The 24,030-nt window shown below is 33.6% G+C and overlaps 1 pseudogene; it reads right to left on the bottom strand.

Annotated features, from left to right (window-relative positions):
• Positions 1-24,030, bottom strand: part of LOC124985707 (protocadherin-15-like) — a 118,564-nt pseudogene that overhangs the window by 973 nt on the left and 93,561 nt on the right.

Genomic DNA, 24,030 nt, shown 5'->3' with positions numbered 1-24,030 from the left:
TTTTTCTCTAGGCCTTAAATCACATTTCTTTTTGTATTCATTTATTGTTACATGCAAGTCCATATGGCCAAACATCATCTCTAATTTCTTGCTATTCTACTCCACTAGTTAACATTCTAGAATATGGAAAGGCATGAGGGAACAACATCTCAGGAACTGTGTGCAAGGTTATGTAGCATCTGAATGACCAGCATACAGAGAAGGAGTTCCTATATGTTGTCTACAACCAGGGGAAAGCACAAACACAAACACACACACACACACTCACTCAATAAGTAAAGTTAAAACAAACTAAGAAAACTCTGGGTTCTCTCTAGTAATTTTGATATCTGAAAGACACAACAGAAAAAATTAAGGATCTTTGAATATTTTCTTCCTTTCTTCAATTTGATATAAGCATTGAAACCTGTATCTCCTGATTTTTCCAATATTATTATTCTGTATAGCAGACCATGATCATGATAATTAATACCAAAAAATACTTATAGTTAATGAAGGTTTATAAAGCATCTTGATGAAAATAATTTGAATAATTAAATTGCCCTGTATAGAATTATGGCTGACACTATTTTTTTTTTTCTTTCAGCACTTTGAATGTAGTACAGTCTGGCATCCATGGCTTCTAAAGAGAAAACCCAAGCTGATCTTATTGAGGATGAATAGTCTATGAAAAGTTGCCCTTTTTTTATTATTTTCAGGATTGCTTTTGGACTTGGGGGTGCAGCTCAGTGGCAGAGAATTGCCTAGCATATATAAGGTCCTGCCTTCAATTCATAAATAAAATTAAAAATGCTCTTTGTGTGATTTGACATTTTCATTAGGATGTATCTAGGTAACTGGTTACAAATCCCTTTCAGTATATCCTAATTTAAGTTTATCAAGCTCCTAGGATGTGTAGATCAATATTATCCCTAATCCATGAAGTTTTGAGTCATTATTTATTTGTACATTCTTTCTCTCTGCTTTTTCCAGAATTCTTATTTTCCATATTCATTGTAACAAATGGTGTTCCACAGACTTCTGAGTTTACTTTCATTTTTCTTCATTCTTTTTTCTCTCTGCTCCTTACATTTGATAATGTCAGTTGATCTCTCATCACATTTTCTGGGTGTTTCTTCTTACTGCTTTAATTTGCTATTCAGCATCTCTAGTGAAATATTTATTTCTGAAATACTTTTTATTTTTATTTAGTTCCTTTTGATAATTTGTATTTCTTTGTTGACATTCCCTGTTTTAAAGGCCTTGCCCTCATACTTTATTGGTTATTTGTACATGGTTTTATTTAGATCTTTCTTGTGTTTAAAATAGGAAATTGAAATCTTTGTCTAATGAATTCAATGTCTGAACTTCATCAAGAATATATTCCATTGATCATTTTTTCTCTGTATTGGCCACTGTATTATGTTTTTCTGGTCTTATAATTTTGTTTATAATTGGAAATTTCAAACAGTATTCTGTGACAACTCTAGAAATCAGATTATTACTCCACAGAGTTTTGTTAAAATGTAAGTTTATTGTAGTGCTTATTTGTATTCTGATAGTTTCAAACTAACATTCTAAAGTCTGAATTCTTTGTCACATGTGACTATTGAGATTGGTACTTAGTTTATTGATACAATAATTATTATTTTATTGCAAAAATAATATTTTTTAAACAAACAGAACAATTAAATTTCCTAATTCTTGCTCCAGACCTCTTTGTGCATATTGGATCACATCTTTTGTCCTCAAGTTTACCATATGAAACCCCATTTTAACCTTTACATACAACTTTTGTTGTCTCAAGTTTGGCCAGAGATAATAGAGCTTAGGGCCTTTCCAAAAGTTTTATAAGTATGATTCTTACTATTATTCTTCTGAATTCCCAGAAATATGTTGAATCTTTTTAAAATCTCCTATGGACACCATTCTCTACCTTCTCCCTCAAAGCTGTTTGTTAGGATCTCTTGTTTCTCTTAACTAGGATCTATTTTAGACAGCCACAAACGTAAAACAGTTTTCTGCAAAAAAAATTTTTTTTCTTTGATTTTTGGTAAATGCCCCTCTGGAGAAAGCATTTTGCCATGGGTGATCTGAAACAATCTTCCAGGGAATCAACAGAAAATTTAGATAATAATGATTTTGGTGAAAGAGACTTTGAAAGTGCTTTGCCTTTATTCTGTGTCTTACAAGTCTGCCAAACTACTCTGGGAATTAAGATTGTAATTTTCAACACTGTCACTGAGCTACATTGTAAAGGTGAGACTCGGTAAGTGAAAAATGCCTCAATTTTGATTGTTACTAAGATTTAGCTATTTTCTTAAAGACATACTTCCTGAGCTATAAGGGATGCATGTCCCTCTAAACCTTAAACTATGTAAATCAGAGACATCCATAGTTTTTCAAAATCAGTTTAAGAATAACATAATCAAATTATCATTTCCCTTTTTGCAAAATTAGCAATATACATATATATATATATGAATTAGAACACCTTTTGTGGAATATTTCTGGGAAAAATTATGAATCATTTCATGTATTGTGAACTCTTAGGCCTACTCATGATCTTTTTTCTTCTCCCATATGTCTCAAAAATTGTCATTATTTAATTCAGTCATATCAGAATTGTGTGTATTATCCACACACACACAATGAGATGCTTTGGAGAAAACTACCAGTATGTAGATTAATGACTGGCTTCACTGTTTGTAAAAGTGTTTTCAATTGTTCTATACATTTTTGCTGAAACTCAGTATGAAGGAGAAAAACCTTTATATTATGACATCTAAAGTTTTATATATATACACAACAATCAATTCTAAGAAAAACTTGTGATAAAAGGGTTTACATTGATTTGAGAGAATTATAACATGATTCTAGAGTGACAACTGATAATATAAAACATTAGCAGATACAAACCAACAAGGACGGAATAGAGGATGCGGGGCCTGTCTGATGGTGGTTGAATGTTCCGGTCCCGATCAATGGCTTGGATCGGTGGAGTAACAACAGTGGGGTTCATTTCTTCCTGGAAAAACATCCAGAATTTAGTTCAATTGCATTCTAATACTTCATAAATTACTGACAGTGAGATATTTTAGTCTAGACAGTTACACAGCATCTGATCCAATAAATTCAAAACTTCAAGGTTTGTAATTTTAGACCCTACTATAGTTAATTTTAAAACTGAAGAGAGAGCAAGGTACCTGCAAGTTACAAATGAAAAGTCATAATAATCTATATAGAATTTCATATCAGGAAAGTGAGGAAAGAAGATAGTAATACATTTTAAACTTCCTAGAGGACTTATTTTTAAAAATGAAGGCTATAAAATGTTTCTGATACAAAGTTTTCTCTCTGATTTAGGAAAGATTTGAAATGTTTATATTCTCTGTCCTAAATATTCCTTTACATTTTTTATATAAGTTAAATTAATATGATAAACTTCAAAAAGATGCACTAATGCAATAGGTATCAAAGCCACATCATTCAAGTTTCAGATTATTAAAACTAGTTGTACATTTTATGTTATAAATATTTTATAATGATCTGCAAAAAATTATAATACATATTTTTAAGTTAGTGTTTCCTAATTTGATGCCCAGTGGTATTTTATTGAGCTATCAATGCTTGAAAATGTTTTTCCTGATGGAGAAGGACCAGATAAGAAATATGTATAAACTTTGTCAGACATAAGTTTTATATTGTAGTCACTCAACTTCTCCATCACAGTACAACAGCCACAAGTGGGCATAAATATGTTTCAATAAAACTTTATTTTGAAAAGAAAGTAAATGGCACATGATTACTAACTCCTATATGAATTATCTGTATGCTAGAAAAAATGAAGAATGAAAGAACAATAATATATGTTGAATAAATGGAAAATTTTGTGTACAGATAAGTTTGGGAATCATGATAATAATAAAGTGTTGAAACATTGATTTAAAGCATTGTGGATCTTTTCAGAGACTTAAGTGTGCTCATTTGTGTAATGATTCCCTAAAGAAATGGCATTGTTTTGCACAATTTCTAGAAAAATCATTAACATCTTTTGAACTAATATCTTTAGAACATACATTAGGAAACACTACTTTGAATTTTGCAACCGTTGACCCAAATATGTAACTGGTAAATCTAAAGGGAAATGAAATCTCTCTGAGTATCTGACAACTTCACATTCTGTGGAAATGCTTCAATGTTCTTTCATATCATTTCTTCTAAAATGACAGAACATTGAAATATGTCATATTCTCTATGCAAAAGCAATAGTTTCAATTCTTAGTACAAATGCATATTGATGATATGCTGAAAGAGTACTGATTTTAAACTATTATGTGCAATATTTATTTTTATGAAGATGATCATAATTTAGGATAATTATTGATCAATAATTTAGACACTGCAAAAATCTTAGGGATATTTAAATTCAATAACAGGCTCTCTAAATGTTATCCATATTTTTCTGAAAACAATGGTTGGAGCAACATAACTAATATTCTACTTTCTTCTTTAACTGTGAATTCAGAAACATGAAAATATCATATTAATATAAAAATAACTCCATTATATTAAATTATTGTTGCTTCTTTCACACACACAAAACACTCGCTAAACTTATTCCCATTTCATTTCCCTCACGCTCTTTCTGTCTTTCTCTTTCATCTCCCTCTTCTTTTATGCATGTCACACACACACACACACACACAACATCCCAACATCCAATGGTTTGTTCACTTTATATATAATACCTGTATTTATTCATAAACTGAAAAATTCTAAGGCTCATCCAAATATATGTGTTTGAACATAAGAGTTCAGGATGAACCAGCTGTTCCTAGTTCTTTCTTAAAGAAATGTGCTTTTATCAGTCAAGTCAATATATAGTTAAAACTCCTTTATTCCTTGTTCAGTTAATTAAATATATGACATCTTTTCCAAAAGTGTGGCACTACTCAGACCCCGGGAAAGTATTTCAATTCTGAGTATTTTCTATAGTCCTATTCTGCTTCCTATGTTCAGAGAAATATACCCAGGATTCCTGAATAGTTTCTGACTATTAGAAAAACCTAAGTTTCCTATTTATAATTTTAAAAAGTAAAATCTGAGCTTTTCTGTAGAATGTTAGATGTGAAAAAATTGCAATATTGAAGTGTCCCATCTGACCACCTTCACTCTCCTTATTTCTGTAGCAGTGCCAAGTTACTAATCTATGAGGAGTTTTAGTTTAGGTAATTAGTCATGTAAATTAAAACCTTCTTCAAATAGTATCTACAGTTGTTGAAATGAGCAATGCAGTTTTAATTGTCTTACTTAAAGTTATATAAACAATAGGAAAACCCAAAATAACAGCAAACAAAGCCAAGAGGGAAGGAGGGAAAAGTGCTAATTAAATTCCTCATCTATATTGTTTCTTGTTAATAAATGTCATATGGTGAGAAGTGACAAAGACAAAGAAAAAATAACATTTCTAATTATGTTAACAATCATAAAAATTGCAAGTAGCATAATGTGAATATATTAAGATACTGAGTCTGGAAGTGAGAGTAGATGGGAGGAAGATATTTTACCTAAAGTCATTTAGTATTGTTTGATTATGTCATTACCATAGGCTACACTATTTTTAATTTTATAAATAATGTTACAGTAGTGATAATAAAATAAACTTTCTAGGTAATATTTATATAAATTTTTGGAAATTTGGAAGAAATGTTTTAAAATAACTTAATAAGATTTATAGTTTACCTTAACCTATAGAAACTAACAACTTATCCTAAAATAACGTTTTTCCCTCTTTAACCATTGAAGAGTTTGTCAAAAAATCTAGGTTTAAAGGTGGAAAAAAATGCTTTCTCAAGATTACCTACCAAATAAATGGTGATTCTTGAATCTTGAGAATTTTTTAAATTATTAATATATACATTAAGAAATAGTGAAGATTGTGTATTAAGATGATGCTGTTAAAATTTAATGCAATTTTCATAAAGATAGATATCATTTAAGTCAAAGTTAGAAAGTTATTTATGTATTCATTAGAAGAAACAACACAGATAATGGGCAATATGTTTTGAACTTATGTCTTCTGTAAAAATCTTTACGGTAGATGAAACCAGGCAAGCTAAAGTTATAATTATAAGCAAGAAAAACCAGTGGAAAGCAATTCCTTAGAATAAATGTCTTATGGAGAGAGCAGAGGTCAAGGAACTTGCTATAAATAACTTGGGGCATACTCTTGTACTCATATGCACATTTAGTAAAATGACCCAGTTACTAGATCATAAAAGATGTTAACCAACATAATACTTAATATATTTCACACAAGCTACATTTTCTGTACAAAATACAATTAGAAATCAATAAAACTATATGCTGAAGAACATACAAAAAATGATTAGAAGAAATACTTTTTAAAAATAATCTATTGATTAATGATTGTCATGAATTATAAAATATTGAAACGTTTGAAATCACATTGCAACTCAAAAATATGTACATAGATCAAATATTAGTCAATTTTTTAAATATACATTTAAGGAAAGAGAAGCACCATTTTAATTTGATTTGTATGCAAGCATTAAATTAACACACTATACCCCACGTAAAATGAAATACAATTTACAATGGTATCCAAAGATATTAAAACTTGCATGATACAAGATGAATTGTATCTTGATATATATGTTAGGAAGTTGAAGAGTTGCCAATAAATGAGAAAATTGCTCAGCTTAGGTATTTTTAAGAAAAACAATGTAAACCCTGACTCCTAAAAGAACTGAGAAAAAAAAATAATAGAGTGAAAAACTAGTAAAATCAAGTGAAAAGAGGATATTCAGAAATGTCTTCAATTTCCTGAAATGATAGTATCTTTATAATAAAAAGCTCTTTTTCTCCAAGTTACTTTGAGGCAGAATCTCTAGAACTCTAAGCTTAGAATATCAATCTATATCATTGTGCAAGAATAGAGTAGTAGATGGTGGTATATTGACTCTCTTAGAAATACTATACTTACTTCCCTTTCATCTTCTAAATTCTGTCCTGTGAAGTGAACAGAATTCTTCTTGTCTGTAAATGCAAGTCATGAAATCAGAGAATTTGGCCAATAGTTGATTTAATGCATTTGTGTCAATTTATATTCTAATGAATTATCCAATGTGGTAAGAAATCACCACTCTTGAACAGGTTTCAGGGTACCCACTACCAAGAAGAGAGTACAGCAGATACTACTGCCAGTTTTCAGAGCTCTTGAGAAAAGGCAATTGTTTCAGAGATTTGTTTCCTCTGAAGAATAGATTCTTTCCAAATAGAAAGTAATTACTATTGTTTATTCTTCTGTCCTCCTCTTAGCTTCTGATTATACTGTCTATATTATAGAGGAAGTACATGTTAAAGAAGTTAAAAATTCATGTACTTTATTATTATTTATGGAGAGAATCAAAATGTTCCTCTATAATGGTATAATTGCTTTGATTACTGTTTTACCAAACACTTGTTGACTTGTTGACACAATGTATATTTCATTTTATAACCCTCAGACTAGTGCCTCACAGATTTCAACAAATTTTCATAATCTGGTTGATTTCTAGAAGATACATAAAAGGCCATCCAAACCCTGGAAGGCTCCTTCACACTTTGCCTCTGAATCAAAACTGCTTTCTTTATAGCCTCATTTGTCCTTGAGAAGTCCTCTCTCCTGAATTCTATTCCATCGGATAGTTGTACATTGGAAGTATGTAGGAGAGCAGATTTGTTTTTCACTGTTGAAACCATCCATAGTTACATTCCCTGATCTTCTCTTTACAAATCCATGTAAAGAGATTCTGCCTTTTTCAGTGGCAGAAATATCAGATTGGTGGAAAAAGTTAACAGAAATTTCAAAGTGTTCTCCTAATTGTGGATATTTCAAAAAGGGTAAATAATTAGGGTAGGTGGTATGGGCCAATGTGAGTACTTTGAACTTTTTATGTTATAGGAGATACACAAGAGGAACTTTATGTATAACTTTGAAGTTTATACACTACATAAAAATGATGTCTGGCTCATATTAAAGTCTTCTAAACAGTTTTACTGTTTACCTTCCCAATAAGAGGATGGCAAAAAGCACAGGTAGAATACTCATATAACTATGATTCATAAAAATACCACTAGCTCCTGTCTAATCATTTGAATTTTACATATTAAAGGAAAAACTCAATAAGTTAACAAACCACCTTTGTCTTATTATTTCCATGAGCTAACTTCATGACCCTTCAATATTATACTCCTTTTGATTCCATTGTGCACACAAATTTTTAAGATATATATTAAGCTTTCTATACTATGCCTGAATGTATTTTCAAAATATGTATTTGGATATCCTTTCAACTGAATATTTGAACAATTTTGCTGCTACTATCCACATTTTCAAACTGCTTATTTGAATCTCTCTCTCTGCTTCTTAAATTTGAGTACTTGGGTAGGTTTCTCCTATATCTGTGTATCTCCAAATGATTCCCAGAAGGGTAAGAAAATCCCTGGCTAGAGGTGAACTCCCTTGTTACTTCCTAGAATAAATAATGAAAACATACAAGAAAAACTTCAAGCCTGTGGACTTGTTTTACATTATCCAAGCCACAAAGACTCAAAGAAATATTGCAATCAGAGACAGTGGATTCAGCTACAGAAATCAGTTTCAAAAATCCTCAAATTAAAAGGCTTGCATTTATTTGACAGATATTATAAAGAGGGTATATAGATCATAGAAATATTCCTTATAACTCTTTCTTGTATTCTTAACCATTTCTTTAGCAGCTTCTCCTGTTCTATTCCTCACACTGCCTAAAACCTAACTGAAATATTGTTGCTTGCCTTCTCTTCATTACCACATTGTTTAATGGAAATCTTCATCAGGATATTGTAAGTCAGATGTAAGAATGAAATTGAATGGGCAGAATGGCTTTATTATGATGCTGAAGAGACAATCTTGGGAGAACTTTGTTTACAATTTTAGTTTCATCACATTTGCATGAGTATTTCGATTACAGGAATGTATATTCATGGGTCATCATGATGACTTCAGTTCATCATCAAATCACACTTACAATTCAGAACTTCTCCCTCAGTCTCTCTAATTCAGGTTTTCTAACTTACTAGGAAGGTAATATATATATATATATTACATACTTATATGTAATATACAATATATAATTAATGAATTATAATATATAATATGTAATATATAATTTGGATTATATTATATATGATACATTGCAATATATTATTTTATATTATATAGCATAATATATGTTCTCAATGTACAAAAAATTATAAAAAAGCAGCCCTTTCTATTGATTTGATTTTGGAAAAAAATAGTATTATAATTATTAGATACAGCGTGACTTAGTGGGAGAAGCATGTTTTTAGATCAGTGAAGCCAAGTAATGTGCACATTATTTTCCCAAGTGATTTTATCAGTTTATGTTCCCACTGAATATATATGTGATAAACATGAATGTCAAGCCAGAGGGAGAAATACGGACATTTTGTCATAAAGACTGATTAAATATTGGTTAACAACTTTATGACAAAATTATATTTGATATTAACTCCATACGCTGTGAAATAAATCTTTGTGGATCAAAAATAAATGTAATAGAAAAACACAAATGGATTAGACAATAACGTAAGTGGAAATAAGAGAAGGGAATGGTTTATTAAAAGACACCAGTATTTTCATGTCAAACAAATCATCAATGAATAAAAACAAATCTAGTAATTAGAATAAAGACCTGGGAAAAAAATAGGCCCAAAAATTTATAACAGAAAAGAAGTGGGTTAAAATCTGGGGGAAAAAAATGGTATCTGTTAAGAGGTTTTGAAGTGCTTGTAGCTTGGACTTAAAGATTGTACTCTGGAGTTGTTTATTTTACATAATTGTAGAGAAATGTACTCAGAGACATATTTACAAGCATGTAAATAAACTTTTTTATTAAAGTACATGTGATATCTTAATAAATTATTAATTTCCAGTCTGTTTTCACATTTATTTTTCATTCACATAATCACTACTGAGATTAAGAAATAGAATATTGCCAGTGTATCAGTAGCCCACTTTTTAATATTCTCTACAAATCACTACCCTTCCTTTCATCCTAGAGATGACCTGACTTCTCATATCATAGATGTAATACTTGTTTTGAATTTCAAATAATTGAAGTACAGAGTATATCTTCTTTTATAATGAGATTTTTTAATTCTTATTTCTCATAAGATGTGCTTGCATCTGAGATACTTGCACATCGTTAAGTAGAATACACTTGTTTTAATCACCGCAGTCTGTTCAATGAATATCCCAAACTTCTTTTTATTATGTTTTAAAACAAATGATAGATTTTGGATTATTTCTACTGTACACTGTTATGAATAATGCTACTATAAATATTAGTGACTCTCTGACCCATATTTGTGTGCTTGTGTCAAACATAAGAATAAAGTTGGAGAATGTGCATGTACTTTGATAGTGGGATTGCTGCTAGTCTTATAAAGTTGCTCCACTCCATTGGTTAAAATATTAGTACAGTGTGGGAGAATTTAAATTACTTCAAACCTTTACCACAGTTTATAATTTTTTTTCTATTAAAATGTTAGCAATTCTGGTAGGTGTGAATTTTTACCTCAGTGGTTTAAATTTGAATGTTCTTGATGACAAATTAACTTGAAAAACTGTTTCATGATATTGGACATTTGTGAAGTGTTGATTCATGTGTTTGCCTACTTATTATTGAGTTATATATCCTTTTATCTGTGTTTCATAAGAGTTCTCTATGTGATAGAATGTAAGACTTTTGCCAACTTTTATAAATATCATAAAATAATATATTTTATAAATATAAATATCAAGTTTTATAAATATCATATCATTTTTGACTTATGTTTAACCCCTGTTAGTATTGCCTTGTGGAAGAAAAATTCCTAATTTCCCTGATTTTAATATAGTCCTATTCTTCCTTTTTCTTTTCGGTTATACTTGAATATTTCCTCTACCTATATATGTATTTTGACCGTCTGAGGTATAGCTTATAAATTTTCTAAACTATTTTTCTTGATAGAATAATTTGCTTATTCTTTCAGAATTTATCACATGCTCTCGTTACTTCTCTTTTAGTTGCTTTGAATATAACTTCCTTAAGGGTTGGGTTAAGTTTTATTTTCTTTTGTATCTATGGCATTGGATAACACATGTAACACATAGGCACTCAAAAACTGTGAATAAAGGGCTTGTCAGTTTTAGATTTATTTAGGGTATTCTTGAGATTTACAAATCCTAGCCTTGCTCACTGGGCTTCTGCAACATATCCAAATACAAATATCGATAAGTTTTGAAACTCTCCTTATAATTGAAATATTTAAGTTATCAAGTTGCTACGCTTAACTAGAGGCAAAAGTAATGAGGCCAGGAATGCAGATTAAAAGAGATAAGGACTCAGGCTTCCCTGAGAAGGACTTCTCAGTATAAGAAAGAGTTTTACAAACATACCTATCACTGCTTCTAATTTTAAGCCAATCTTCAAATAAAAAAACCTGCAAAATAAATTATTTAATGATTATACAGAAATATAATTTAAGGTAATGTGCCAGTGAATTGAATATTTACTTAAAGTGTATATTTTCTTTTATTAAAAGGAAGCTTCAAATTTTCTATAGACTCAGATGCATCACTGTCTTAGATTCAATCTATTCCCCATATTTTTATTATAAAATGTTGAAGTGATATTTTTAAATTATTGATATCGAGATAAGCTATGTAAATATATTAAGAACATGGTGTGTACAAAAATCTCTCTAAATTTTTCAAGTAGTATCAAATAAATTAGATATGTGTTTTGTGTGAAGGAGCTAATGTAGGCATCTTAAAAGTTATCCACCAGAAGTTAAATTACAAATTGTTTTACAATGACATTTATCAATAAACATTCATAGAAAACTCTGATAGACAATTTATAAGTTTAAGTATTAAGGGTGAAATTATGCAAAATGATAAATATCAGAGATATTTAAGCATGAACAGATTGAATAAAATAAATTTTGATCCAAGTGTCAAAAGCAAGATTGGTACAGATAATAAAGTATGTGTTTGTCTCTGATAAGGACTGTATAAGGGAGTAAAGATAGATAGGCAGACAGATCTATGGATTAATCGATGGTCCTATAAGGATATTTTGAGTAGAGTTGTTAAAATGCCTTAAAACAGTGCAGTTTTTCATATAGTTGCCAATATAAAACTTTTCTAGGTAAATAGCAAAAATATTATTTATTATATAATTAAATAAAGCATTATCTAGATTATCTTGTAAGAATAGAGAAGTAATAGGCATGCTTGCACACACACACGATTGTCATCCTACAGCCCAGCAATAACAATGTTTAGTATTATGAGATTTTTTCTTTTCTTTTTTTTCTTGGAGGTGGGGGTACCAGAAATTGAACTCAGTTCCACTTTACCACTGAGCCACATTCCAAGCACTTTATTTATTTATTTATTTATTTAATTTAAATACAGGGTGTCTCTAAGTTACTCAGGACCTTGCTAAATTGCTGAGGCTGGTCTCGAGCTTGTGATTCTCCTGTCTCAGCCTCCAGAGTCACAGGCATGTGACACCATGCCAGTTACGAGATATTTTCTCTCAGTGTTTTTCATCTGTCTCCCCATATACTGACATAATATTTCACTGCATTACATTGTGGTTGATTATTTTTGTCATATATTATATCATCATGGTTCCAAGAAAATAAATATGCTTTAAAAACCACAATTTCCAATAATGTACAACATTCACAAATGTTGTCAGTATTTTCCAGAGTTAGTTATTTGTTTCTTACATTACTTTGGCAACATAAGTAATGTAGTCATTACTGTTCTGTGTCATTAATTATAATCCTACATGTGGAATTTCTTACTGAGCAATAAGGATGTGTTGAACTCCTTAGCACAAATTGCCAGATGACTTTCCAAATAGATGTCAATGATTTATTTCTTCCCCAGTGTTGTATGAGTGTTTGTAACTTCATCTACTTGTCAGTACTGACAATGATATATATCTAGAATATTGCTAAATAAGTATAAAGCTTAATTTTGATTTTTCTTGCTAGCATAATTTATTTGATAGATTTATTTGTGTTTCTTCTACTTATTTACTTTGTATAGTTTCTTTTTAATTTTGAGACCCCAAAATTTTATTTCCATGGCAATATTTCTAGACTTGCAAATATTTTGTTTGTTGATGCCTTTTAATGTTATTTGTTTGCATTTTTATGTACTCAAATGAATCGTCATTTTTTAGATTTGTTTACCTAATTTTTCACTTCTGAATTTTATATTTATATAATATTTTAAACTTAGTGTTTCAATCTATAAAGTTGAATTGTAAAGACAACAATTGAAATATAATTGAAAATTATATTTTCAATTTTCTTTTTCAAAAAAAGTAAATCTAGTTTGAAAATTTCTGCTTTCCCTCTTTGTCTTACATGGGAATCCACTAAAATTTATTCTTTAAAAATGTAATGATGGCATACTTCTATTAACTATTTCATCATTTAAAAAAATCAATTTTTTTAAATCTATAATCACTTAAAATAGAAATAGATTTTTCTGTTATATGAGAGCAATAAAATTTAGGACTGAATATGTGTGTGTATATGCCTGTGTGTGTATGAAAACTATTGGAATATTGACTTACAATGTGGAATTAGGAAACTAATCACAAAATTAGTGGACATAAGGGCAATGGAATGCCAAACAGAAAAGATCATCTAATTGTGTTGGGGGCTATGCCATGTGGGCTGTGCCACGATGGCGCCTGGCGGCCAGTCGGAGGTTGTTTTGATCACATCGACAGTGAGGAGGTTGATTGATATAAGCACACCCAGGTGGTTTGTCATTGGCCCTATTCAATTAAGTCCATGCACACAACGCGTGCACAGGTGTTCCCGAGTGCTCCTGCCCGGGCCTGCTCATTTTAACCTTTGCCATGATAGGGCAGCTGGCTCCTTGCCTGTTCTCAACTGGCATGGCCCTGCCCTCTGCCTCCTGGAGGGAATATAAGCAGCAGCTAGCAAAGAGAAAAGAAGCAGCAGTAAGCAGAAGCAGCAGCTAGCAGAGAGAAGAAGCTAGCAGAGAAAAGCAGCAGCTAGCAGAGAGAAGAAGCAGCTAGAAGAAGCAGCTAGCCCTCAGATAGATAGCACCTAGTTCACAGGATGCGGGACCTACCTCTAAGAAGAAGCAGCAGAACTCTAAGAAGAAATAGATCTCTGATAAGTGTAGAAGCCTCTCTTTCTCTAAAACTTTCTCTATAAGCAAAGCCTATCTTTCTCTCAAAGCCTCTCTTCCTCTAAAATCAAGCAAGCTCTTTTTCTTCTAGGGAAAATCTAGGGAATAAGCAAACAAGCAAGGAAGCAGCACAGGAATAGAAGTAGTTTATTTCCAGTCCACCTCCAATAAATATCCGTGCAAATGTTGCCGTGGGTGGTGACATAATTATACTTCTTAATGTCTCTAATATGGTATACATCTGATTCCCAAGGATGCATATACCACAACTACTGCCTTTATTAATAAAATTTGAGAATTGGAAACCAGATTATAATTTTTATATTTTACATCTACTTTAAGCATTATTTCAGATTTCTATATTCAGTGATAGTACATTTAGATTAATGCATTGGTTTATATTAAATTTTTTTTCTGTGGCGAGCCGCCTCACCACCATGATAAGATGGCGCTGGTTTCCTGAAGTGCTTTCTAGGTAAACAAGCCCATATTTGGTTAAGCCAACTGTTGCAAGTGGGAGCACCTATGAACATAGGCCAAGTGGCAGGAGTAGATTGGCTATTGCAAGAGTATAAAAGTGTATGAATTCGGCTCAAGAGGGAGAAGAAGAAAAACCATGGTTTTATAATATTAAGGTCCTTATTAAACTGCTGAAGGAAGATTCCTGTGTCGTGCTTTCTTGCGGGCGAGGGACACGACAAGTGGTGCCGAAACCCGGGAATCAGATCTTTCAGTGGTCAGGGGGTGCACCGGTGAATACCACGGGTAAATGGGGTCTGTGGACTAGGATTTAATCGACTTTGTATAGTCGATCAGCAAAGGTTAGTCTGTGGACTAGGATTTAATCGACTTTGTATAGTCGATCAGCAAAGGTTAGTCTGTGGACTAGGATTTAATCGACTTTGTATAGTCGATCAGCAAAGAAAAATATTTTGTTCTTGCTTTCATTCTGCTTGCTCTGAATGCTGCTTTCATTATGGGCAATTCTCCATCTAGTTCATTAATACAGTCTTTAGATTTTTTGTTGCGCTCCAAAGAGCTCAAGGTCAAACGCAGCACTTTAGAAACATTCCTTGTAAGAATTGATAAGGCAGCCCCATGGTTTGCTGTCTCCGGAAGCTTGACTCCTGCCAGCTGGGATAAGTTGGGAAAAGATTTAGATTTCCTTCAGGAGCAGGGACAATTGGAGAAAGGGGTGATACCGCTATGGAAATTAATAAAAGGATGTATTCTTGATGGTAGATGTCAGGAAGCTATTCATAAAGGACAGGCAGTTCTTGAACAACTACATGAGGAGAAGTCCGAGGATTCTATGAGTACTTCCAGTAAACATAGTGCAGGAGAGCAGGTTTATGGAACTATTCCAAAGAGGAGACTATACCCAGATTTAAAAGCCCTTAGAACACCAGAAGATACAGGGGAGTCAGAATCAGACGGTGATGAGAAAGTGAAAGAGCTAACGCAGCACTTACGGAAGGTGAAGATAAAAGAAGGGGGAACTAAGAGGCAAAAAGATTTCAGACAGAAGGACTATGAGGAAGAACAGAAGCCAGCTCTAGCCTATGATCCTCCCCCATATGTGGGAGGGGTTCCAGGCACGGGTAGAGCTTTTAACTCTGCAGCTTGGAGGGCTGCCCATGTAGAGTTGAGGTTTTCCTGTCCTGTATTCCAGGATAATGATGGGGGAAGACATCAGGAACCCATAGAATTTAAAACGATAAAGAATATAGCAGAATCTGTCCGCACTTATGGTGTGGATGCTGCTTTTACTATCGCCCAAATAGAGGGGCTCAATAGATTCTGCATGACCCCCTCGGAGTGGGCCAGTTTAGTGAAAGCTTGTGTTTCCCCAGGTAAATATTTAGACTGGAGAGCCTTCGTGTTAGAGGGGGCCAATGAACAGGCTGCACGCAACCAAGCTATGGGCAAACCTGCCTGGGATGTGGATATGCTTCTGGGGCAGGGTAGATTTGCCAATCAGCAAACAGGCTTTCCATTAGAGGTTTATGAACAAATTAATAAGATCTGCATTGCTGCCTGGAAAGCACTCCCTAATAAAGGAGAGGTGCGAGGTAACTTAACAAAAATTGCCCAAGGCCCCACAGAAGCTTTTTCAGATTTCGTGGCTAGAATGGTAGATGCAGCAGGGAAGATCTTCGGGGGTGCTGATGTAGTTATGCCTTTAATTAAACAATTAGTATATGAACAATGTACAAGAGAATGCAGAAATGCTATTAATCCATTTAAAAGCAAAGACATAGAGGCATGGATGAAAGCTTGTAGAGAAATAGGTGGCCCATTAACAAATACAGGCTTAGCCGCTGCCTTCCTTCGCATGGAAGGACTATTAAAGGCTTTATTAAAGGCTAATGGAGCACCTTTAGAGGTTTCCTCAGCTAGGAAGTTTTTAAAAACTGTAGAAGACAAAGCCCCTTGGTTTTTAGATAAGGGCTTGTTGGATCAAGAGAAACTATCACAAGAGACAGAAAAAGGCCCCCCTCCTGATCCCTTCCACGCAGCTCCATGGCCACCTAGGGAGGGAACACCCATGTCCTTGAAGCAGTCCTCCCCCTAGGCAGAGATCTCAGCAGCTCCATTCCTCAAAAGTAGTAAGAAATAATGTTTTGTGATTTTCTGCATTCAAACCTAACCTGATTTCTCAACCAGGAAGAAAAAGGGTTAAAAAAGTCCTGGGTGATCCTCCCTCCCCCCTGCCTGGCCTTGCTGAAGCCTGCATTGGAATGTAAACTGCAACAGTCTCAGCGGGAAAGGGGGGTAACCTGAAGATAAGAAAAAGAAAACAAAAGGGTGTCTGTTTTAAACTTCTGGACTGCTACACAGAATTAACTCATTTTCCAGGATTCTTGTTTTGTTTTGTTTTTCTTTAATGCTGTATTTTTGAGCTCATAATTTTGATCTTGCATACCTAGGTTAATGAATTTTTTTTCTCTTTTTGATCAGTTCTATTTTTTATTCAACTAAAGTTTTTGAACATCTGTTACATTGCAATGGAGATTCACCTATAAAGTTACAAGGCCTTTGATTTTGTGTTATTTGTATGTCGTGCTGTCTGGTGTCATGTCTTGTCTGCATCAAAACTGAGCGCTCCTAAAATTAAAATTTAAAAATGGATCCAAATACTTTTATTCACGTGATTTAAAAGGGTTCAATTTAAATTGAGTAAACTAATAAAAGTGAAATGTCTTTAAAAATAACTTGCAAGTCTCTAGGTGGTCAAACTAATGGAATGTTGATGTTAAACAATGTCTAATATCAATTGTTTCTAGGACTTTTCTTCAACAGGAAAGAGACAGCAAATACTGTTCAGGACACCTGCCTGCTTTCTTGGTTTGTACAGAATAAGTAAATTAGAGTTAACATATATGGGATTACTTAAATGTGTTTGTAGAGACATCTGATTAATTTACAAAATTAAAATTCTCATTGTTAAATAACATCAAGTACTCTTAACTCCTTAAATTCCATGGAGTATCATACTTAAACATTATTGGTGCTTTCATAGGTTGGTAAATAAAAAGAGTTTAAACTTGCTTTGTGTCATAACTAAACTAAAAACAAGGTTACTAAGAGTTATGTCTTAACAAGTACAATTCTATATACAAAGGGTTCTAAAGGTTTCAACTGTGTTTCAATTAGAGTACTATAAACAACAAAATATTTAATCTTATTAAAAATAGAGCAATTTATCTAAATTCAGAAATTTCATAAGAGTTGTTTCAGAATGTGAACAAAAAGGGGTCAACAGATAGGAAAGAGAAAATAAAAGGGTCTGGGTATGAAAATATATTTAGTAAAAGGGAAAAGGAAATGTTTCTGGGTAAGAAAGTGCTTGTGTGATGAAATACATGAGGGTCTAAGTAAGTGCTAAGAAAGTCTATGTAAGTAAAGGGCAAGTTTCAACATGTTTGTGTGAAACTGAGTTGGTTGTGTGTATGTGAGACAGCTAAAGCTATTAAAGGTTTTTCCTAAGGTGAAATACTAATGTTCTGATATACACCAAAGTTTAATCTACATGGTAAAATGACATGGTAAAATGGCAAGGATTTCTTAGAAACACTAATTTACTCTTAACTTTGTGTCTATTAAGTTTTATTCTTTAGAACAATTGGTCTTAAAAATTGGGGTGTATACAATTATGGTTAAACAACTGTTAAAGTATTGTACTGTGTTACAGAGTCTACATTTTTCTTAAGAAACTAAATTTGGTAAGAAAAAAGTGTCAAGGTAATTGTGAAATGGTTTCTAGTTGTATATGAAATGTGTTCATATTTTTCAGGTATACAAGTTTTTAAAGCAGGAAATTTATCAAGCTGTGCTATTCTCCAGATTAAACTTGTCTGTAATGGTAATCTTAAACTTATAAAGAGTAAATTTTAATTGGGGATTTATTTCTATCATTTAATGTTCTATTATGGGACATCTTATCAGTAAGGTATATGTAACATTGGTTACTTATTTCACTGAGATAAAAATTTAAATGTAAATATATATCTAAGAGTTAGTTATTTCTATCATTTAATGTTCTATTATGGGACATCTTATCAGTAAGGTATATGTAACATTGGTTACTTATTTCACTGAGATAAAAATTTAAATGTAAATATATATCTAAGAGTTAGTGACAGCCTGATTTGTTTAAAGGTTCATATTGTAGAAGGTAAAAGCATTTTGCTACACAAAAGAAAAGTTAAAAGCTCTCTCAGCCTTTCTTTGATTGATTCCTGTTTTGGATATAATGTTAGACTGTGTTAACTAATGTTTATATGGACTCAGAAATCAATATATATAAACTTCTTAAAATGACATTTAAGAAAGAGTATAATGCATTATAGCAAAAATGGGACAACAATGACTGAGATTGGGGTCCCTGACTTCATGACTGTAGCATGCCTGGTGCCTGGAAGTGTTCCTGTGTAGGAGCACAAGATGCCTAACTGCTGTGGCAGTAACCTCCCTGGGGAGGCTCTGTACAGGAGTCCTATCAGCTCTTACATTGATATCAAGCACACAGCTCTTGGGCAGAAAGAAATTGTTTTGCTAGACAACCAGTGTTTCATCAGTTCCCTTCTCTAGTTCCTGCCCACCTTACAGTAACTTTGGACAGTGGACTTCTTTGAGAACTACACAGAGTTCCTAACATTGCACTTTGCAGTTGTGAGAAAAAGTTATGTAGATGGTCTAGTCTCTGTAACTCTCCTAAAAACAAAGAATAATGCTTACATAGTCTTTAACTTAATAATAAGACATGTATAAATGTTGCTAACATAACTCTTTAGATCTACATTTCCATCAGAGAGCAGAGCTCCATCTGATCTCAGCTTAATCTTCAAAATCTGTGTTTATAAACCTTTATTTTCTAATACTCCTTTGACCCTCACTGAACTTAAAAATTTGGTCATGCTGGTCAGGACAAAAGGGACAAAAAATTAGTTGTAGGATTAGAACACTTAAGATCTGTAAAGAGTCACGCCTTACCTGAGATAAGGCTCTGCCTCCCACCTTACTGCATGTTAGAGTGACTCCAAAATAAGTCAAACTTCAGCTTATTTAAAGTTATAATCAAAAGATTGGTTTTTTTTTGTTGTAAAATTACTATAATCTCAAATAGGGAATATAATGTGGTTCTCAGTCAAAATTCAAAATAGCTATTATACAAGCAGAATATATTTTTACTCTTACTTATTTCATTTTATAAAACTGTTACCTATTAATGTTTTGCAGAAGTAGCTGCTTCAAGAACACGCAACCTAGGTAACTTGTGATAATAAGCCATCACCTAACAAATAGTGGTAACAGATACCAAAACAAATAGTGGTAACTTCCAGAACTAATGCAGACTCCAGTTAGATAAAAGGGTAAATAACTGTAAAGTTATGGACATTAAAGTTAAAGCCCAGTACTCTTACTTTATGACTGGTGAGACTGGCTTGCTGGATGATTAAGATCAAACTTCGAGATTGGAATTAAATACGGAAGGCAAGATAGACCAGTATTTGGATCTTTTGCCCTCAGTCAGCCTGAACCCAGGGAATAAGAGGACTTCTCTAAGGAGCACTTACGGTGTTGTAAACTGTAGGTGCTGTCAATCCTAACAACAAAGTTTCATCTTTATTTACTCAGTTACAAAATTTGATTTTGGGCCATTCTGCACCCTTTTATCCTGTACATATAAGAGCTCATATGGCTCTCCCTGGACCTATTGTTGAAGGAAACGCAAGGACAGATGCCGCTACCCGCACAATTTGTTTTCTTTCTTCTCTTGACAGTGCTCGAGACTTTCATAATAAGTTTCATGTTAACTCCCAAACACTTCGCAAGCACTTCTCTATTCCTCAAGCAGAAGCGAGACAGATTGTCTTAGACTGTTCTCATTGTGTTCCATTTCATTATCTCCCTTCTCTTGGTGTTAACCCCCGAGGCTTGTGACCTCTTACGGTTTGGCAAATGGATGTAACTCATATTACAGAGTTTGGTTCCCTAAAATATTTTCATGTCTCAATAGATACTTTCTCTGGAGTTATGCATGCCTCTGCTTTAGCAGGAAAAAAAAGGCCATCATGTCATCTCCCATTGCCTAGAGGCTGGCTTGGCCTGGGGCCTTCCATGCTCCTTAAAGACAGATAATGGGCCAGCGTACACTGGTCAACAATTCACCTCTTTCTGCTCCACTATGGGAGTGCAACTGACTCATGGCTTACCTTACAACCCCCTAGGTCAGGAAATCATGGAGAGAGCTCATAAAACAATTAAAGAACTTTTACAAAGACAAAAAGGGGGAATAGGATCAAGCTGTACTCCTAAAGAGCGTTTGTCTTTGGCTCTTTTTACCATTAATTTTTTAACTTTGGATGCACATGATAATTCTGCGGCTGACAGACATTGTTCGCCGCCTGCCCCCCCCCCCTTTTTCTATTTCTATTATCAAACAGTTCAAAAGTGATTTTAAATTGTTCTAATGACAATATTACCTGCCTGCTTTCAGAGTGTTGGAACGGTAGTGAATCTGTTGCTGTGATTGTAAAGGTACCCACCTTTGTACCTGTCCCAGTGGAGGTCAATCCAGATAATTTTCCGTTGGTGAACCTCTTCAGAGAAAAGAGAGACTTTGGCATTACCGCAGCCATAATAACTGCTATTGCTGTCTCTGCTGCTACAGCCACTACCGCTGCTCTAGCCATGACCAATCAAGTTCAAACAGCACAAACCATTAATCAAGTCATACAGCAAACTGCACAGGTACTGGAATCCCAGGACCGCATTAACAGACATATCCTATCAGGGATCTTGGCGGCGAATCAAAGGATAGATTTACTACAAGTACAGTTGGATGAACTTTTCAACGTTGCACAAGCTGGATGCATCGGGAATCATAAACACATGTGTATAACTCCAGTAAGATATGAAGAAGCAAAAAATCAAAGCCACTTGATTTCCGCCTTTCTTGCAGGCAATTGGTCCCTAGAAGCTGAAAAGATGATGACTCAACAATTATTGCAGATTGCGATTTTAAATGACACCCGTGTTAAGCCTGTTACTTTGAGTCAGTTCTCTAGCTGGCTCACCTCTGCCTTTAGTTATTTTAAAGAATGGGTTGGTGTGGGGATCTTTGGATGTATTTGTCTTGCAGGTATTTGCCTTTGCCTTTGGTTTATTTGCAAGCTAAGAGTGCATCAAGCACGTGAAAAGGCGGTGTTAATTCAGGCTGTGTTAGCCATTGAACAAGGGGTGTCACCTTCTGTGTGGTTGGCTAATCTGGCACGGGAATAAGTGACATTTTTAGTATATCTCTGTTGAGTTAAAATTATCATTTACGCTAGGTGTCTGCAGGGTACTGCTATAATTACTATATACTTTTCTTTGAGGACTGTGTATTTGCATCCTGGGGATTTCTTGTACTAATTAAGGCTTCTATTGTCTTGTAACTTCCACTTTTGATCTTGAGCTATAACAATGATGTTGGAGGAGAGAACTGTTACTGTATGCCTTGTGTTCATTATGGTGCCCCTGTATTGTGCAGCATTGGCAAGTAGGGTGATGTGTTTTCCTACCTCAGGCCTTTGCAGTTGCGTAAGCTGGATAAGCTCCCCCTAGTATGGTTTTCCATACCGCTACGTCTTCATGGACACAGGATGCGAGGCAAAGCACTGCACTTGAGAGTTTTATTTTTGAACCTCAAGGAAGGCATGCCCTATTGCATGTGGGTTTGATGTCCACGTCCCACCCTACGAAAAAAGGCATCGGCTTAGGTGATATCAGGCCTGGAGAAGGCGCCACTCTGGGACTGACGTTCACTATTTGCCACTTTTGCACAGTAGGATAGGGCCTCTACCTTCACCTGTGTTCATAAAATAAAGAAGGGGGAGCTGTGGCGAGCCGCCTCACCACCATGATAAGATGGCGCTGGTTTCCTGAAGTGCTTTCTAGGTAAACAAGCCCATATTTGGTTAAGCCAACTGTTGCAAGTGGGAGCACCTATGAACATAGGCCAAGTGGCAGGAGTAGATTGGCTATTGCAAGAGTATAAAAGTGTATGAATTCGGCTCAAGAGGGAGAAGAAGAAAAACCATGGTTTTATAATATTAAGGTCCTTATTAAACTGCTGAAGGAAGATTCCTGTGTCGTGCTTTCTTGCGGGCGAGGGACACGACATTTTTCTATTGGTTTAAATTTTCATGTCCTATTGTTACAACATTTGAATTATTTATTTATCTTCAATAGTTAACTAACATATGTCTTTGCATAATTTTGTTTCCTGTAAGAAAATAAAGGAGTTCTTCTATCTATACAAATTTTAGGTACTTCATACTTAAATAAAATTTTGACTAAATTTTAGGTTCTCTAGGCACAAACTTTTCTTTTAAATCACAAAAAATTCTATGTAATATTCAATTTTGTTGATTTTACTTCAACTGTCCATTTACAATTTGTTTTTGTCATCAAATAAACACATTATAACAGGCATCATGCGTCTTGGTCTCTTTGAATTAAGTTTATCTCATACTTCACCCACCTTCCATCTGCAAATGCAGGTTCTTTATAAAAGTCAAAATTTTTTCTGTGATATCTTTGTTTCATTTATTTTATTTTTTCATTTCAGTTATACATGATAGTAGAGTATATTTTGATGTATTTAAACAAACATGAATTATGTCTTATTCTAATTAGGATCCCAGACTTGTGGGTGTACACAATGGTGAGATTCACTGTGGTTTATTCACATATATGCATAGGAAAGTCATGTTTGAAATATTCCACTGTCTTTTCTATTCCTATCCCCCTCCTTTCTCCTTCATTCCCATTAGTCTAATCCACTGAACTTCTTTTCCCCTTCCCCTTGTTGTGTGTTAGCATCCACAAACCAGAGAGAACATTCTACCTTTGGTGTTTTGGGGATTCATTTATTTCACTTAGCATGATAGTCTCCAGATCTACCCATTTATTGGCAAATGTCATAAAGTCATTTTTCTTAATGGCTGGGTAATACTCCATTATGTATATATACCGTATTTTCTTTATCCATTCATCTGTTGAAGGGCACCTAGTTTGGTCCCCTAGCTTAGTTATTGTGAATTGAGCTGCTATAAACATTGATGTGACTGTGTCATAGTAGTATGCTGATTTTAATACCTTTGGGTATATATGGAGGAGTGGGAAACTGAGTGGTTCCCATTCCTAATTTCTGAGGAAACTCCATACTGCTTTCCAGAGTGGTTGCAACAATTTGC

The sequence above is a fragment of the Sciurus carolinensis genome, chromosome 5 (genome assembly GCF_902686445.1).
Source record: "Sciurus carolinensis chromosome 5, mSciCar1.2, whole genome shotgun sequence".
Lineage (NCBI taxonomy): Eukaryota > Metazoa > Chordata > Mammalia > Rodentia > Sciuridae > Sciurus > Sciurus carolinensis.
The sequence above is the reverse complement of the archived record's forward strand: the minus strand, read 5'-3'. Positions and strand labels throughout refer to the sequence as shown.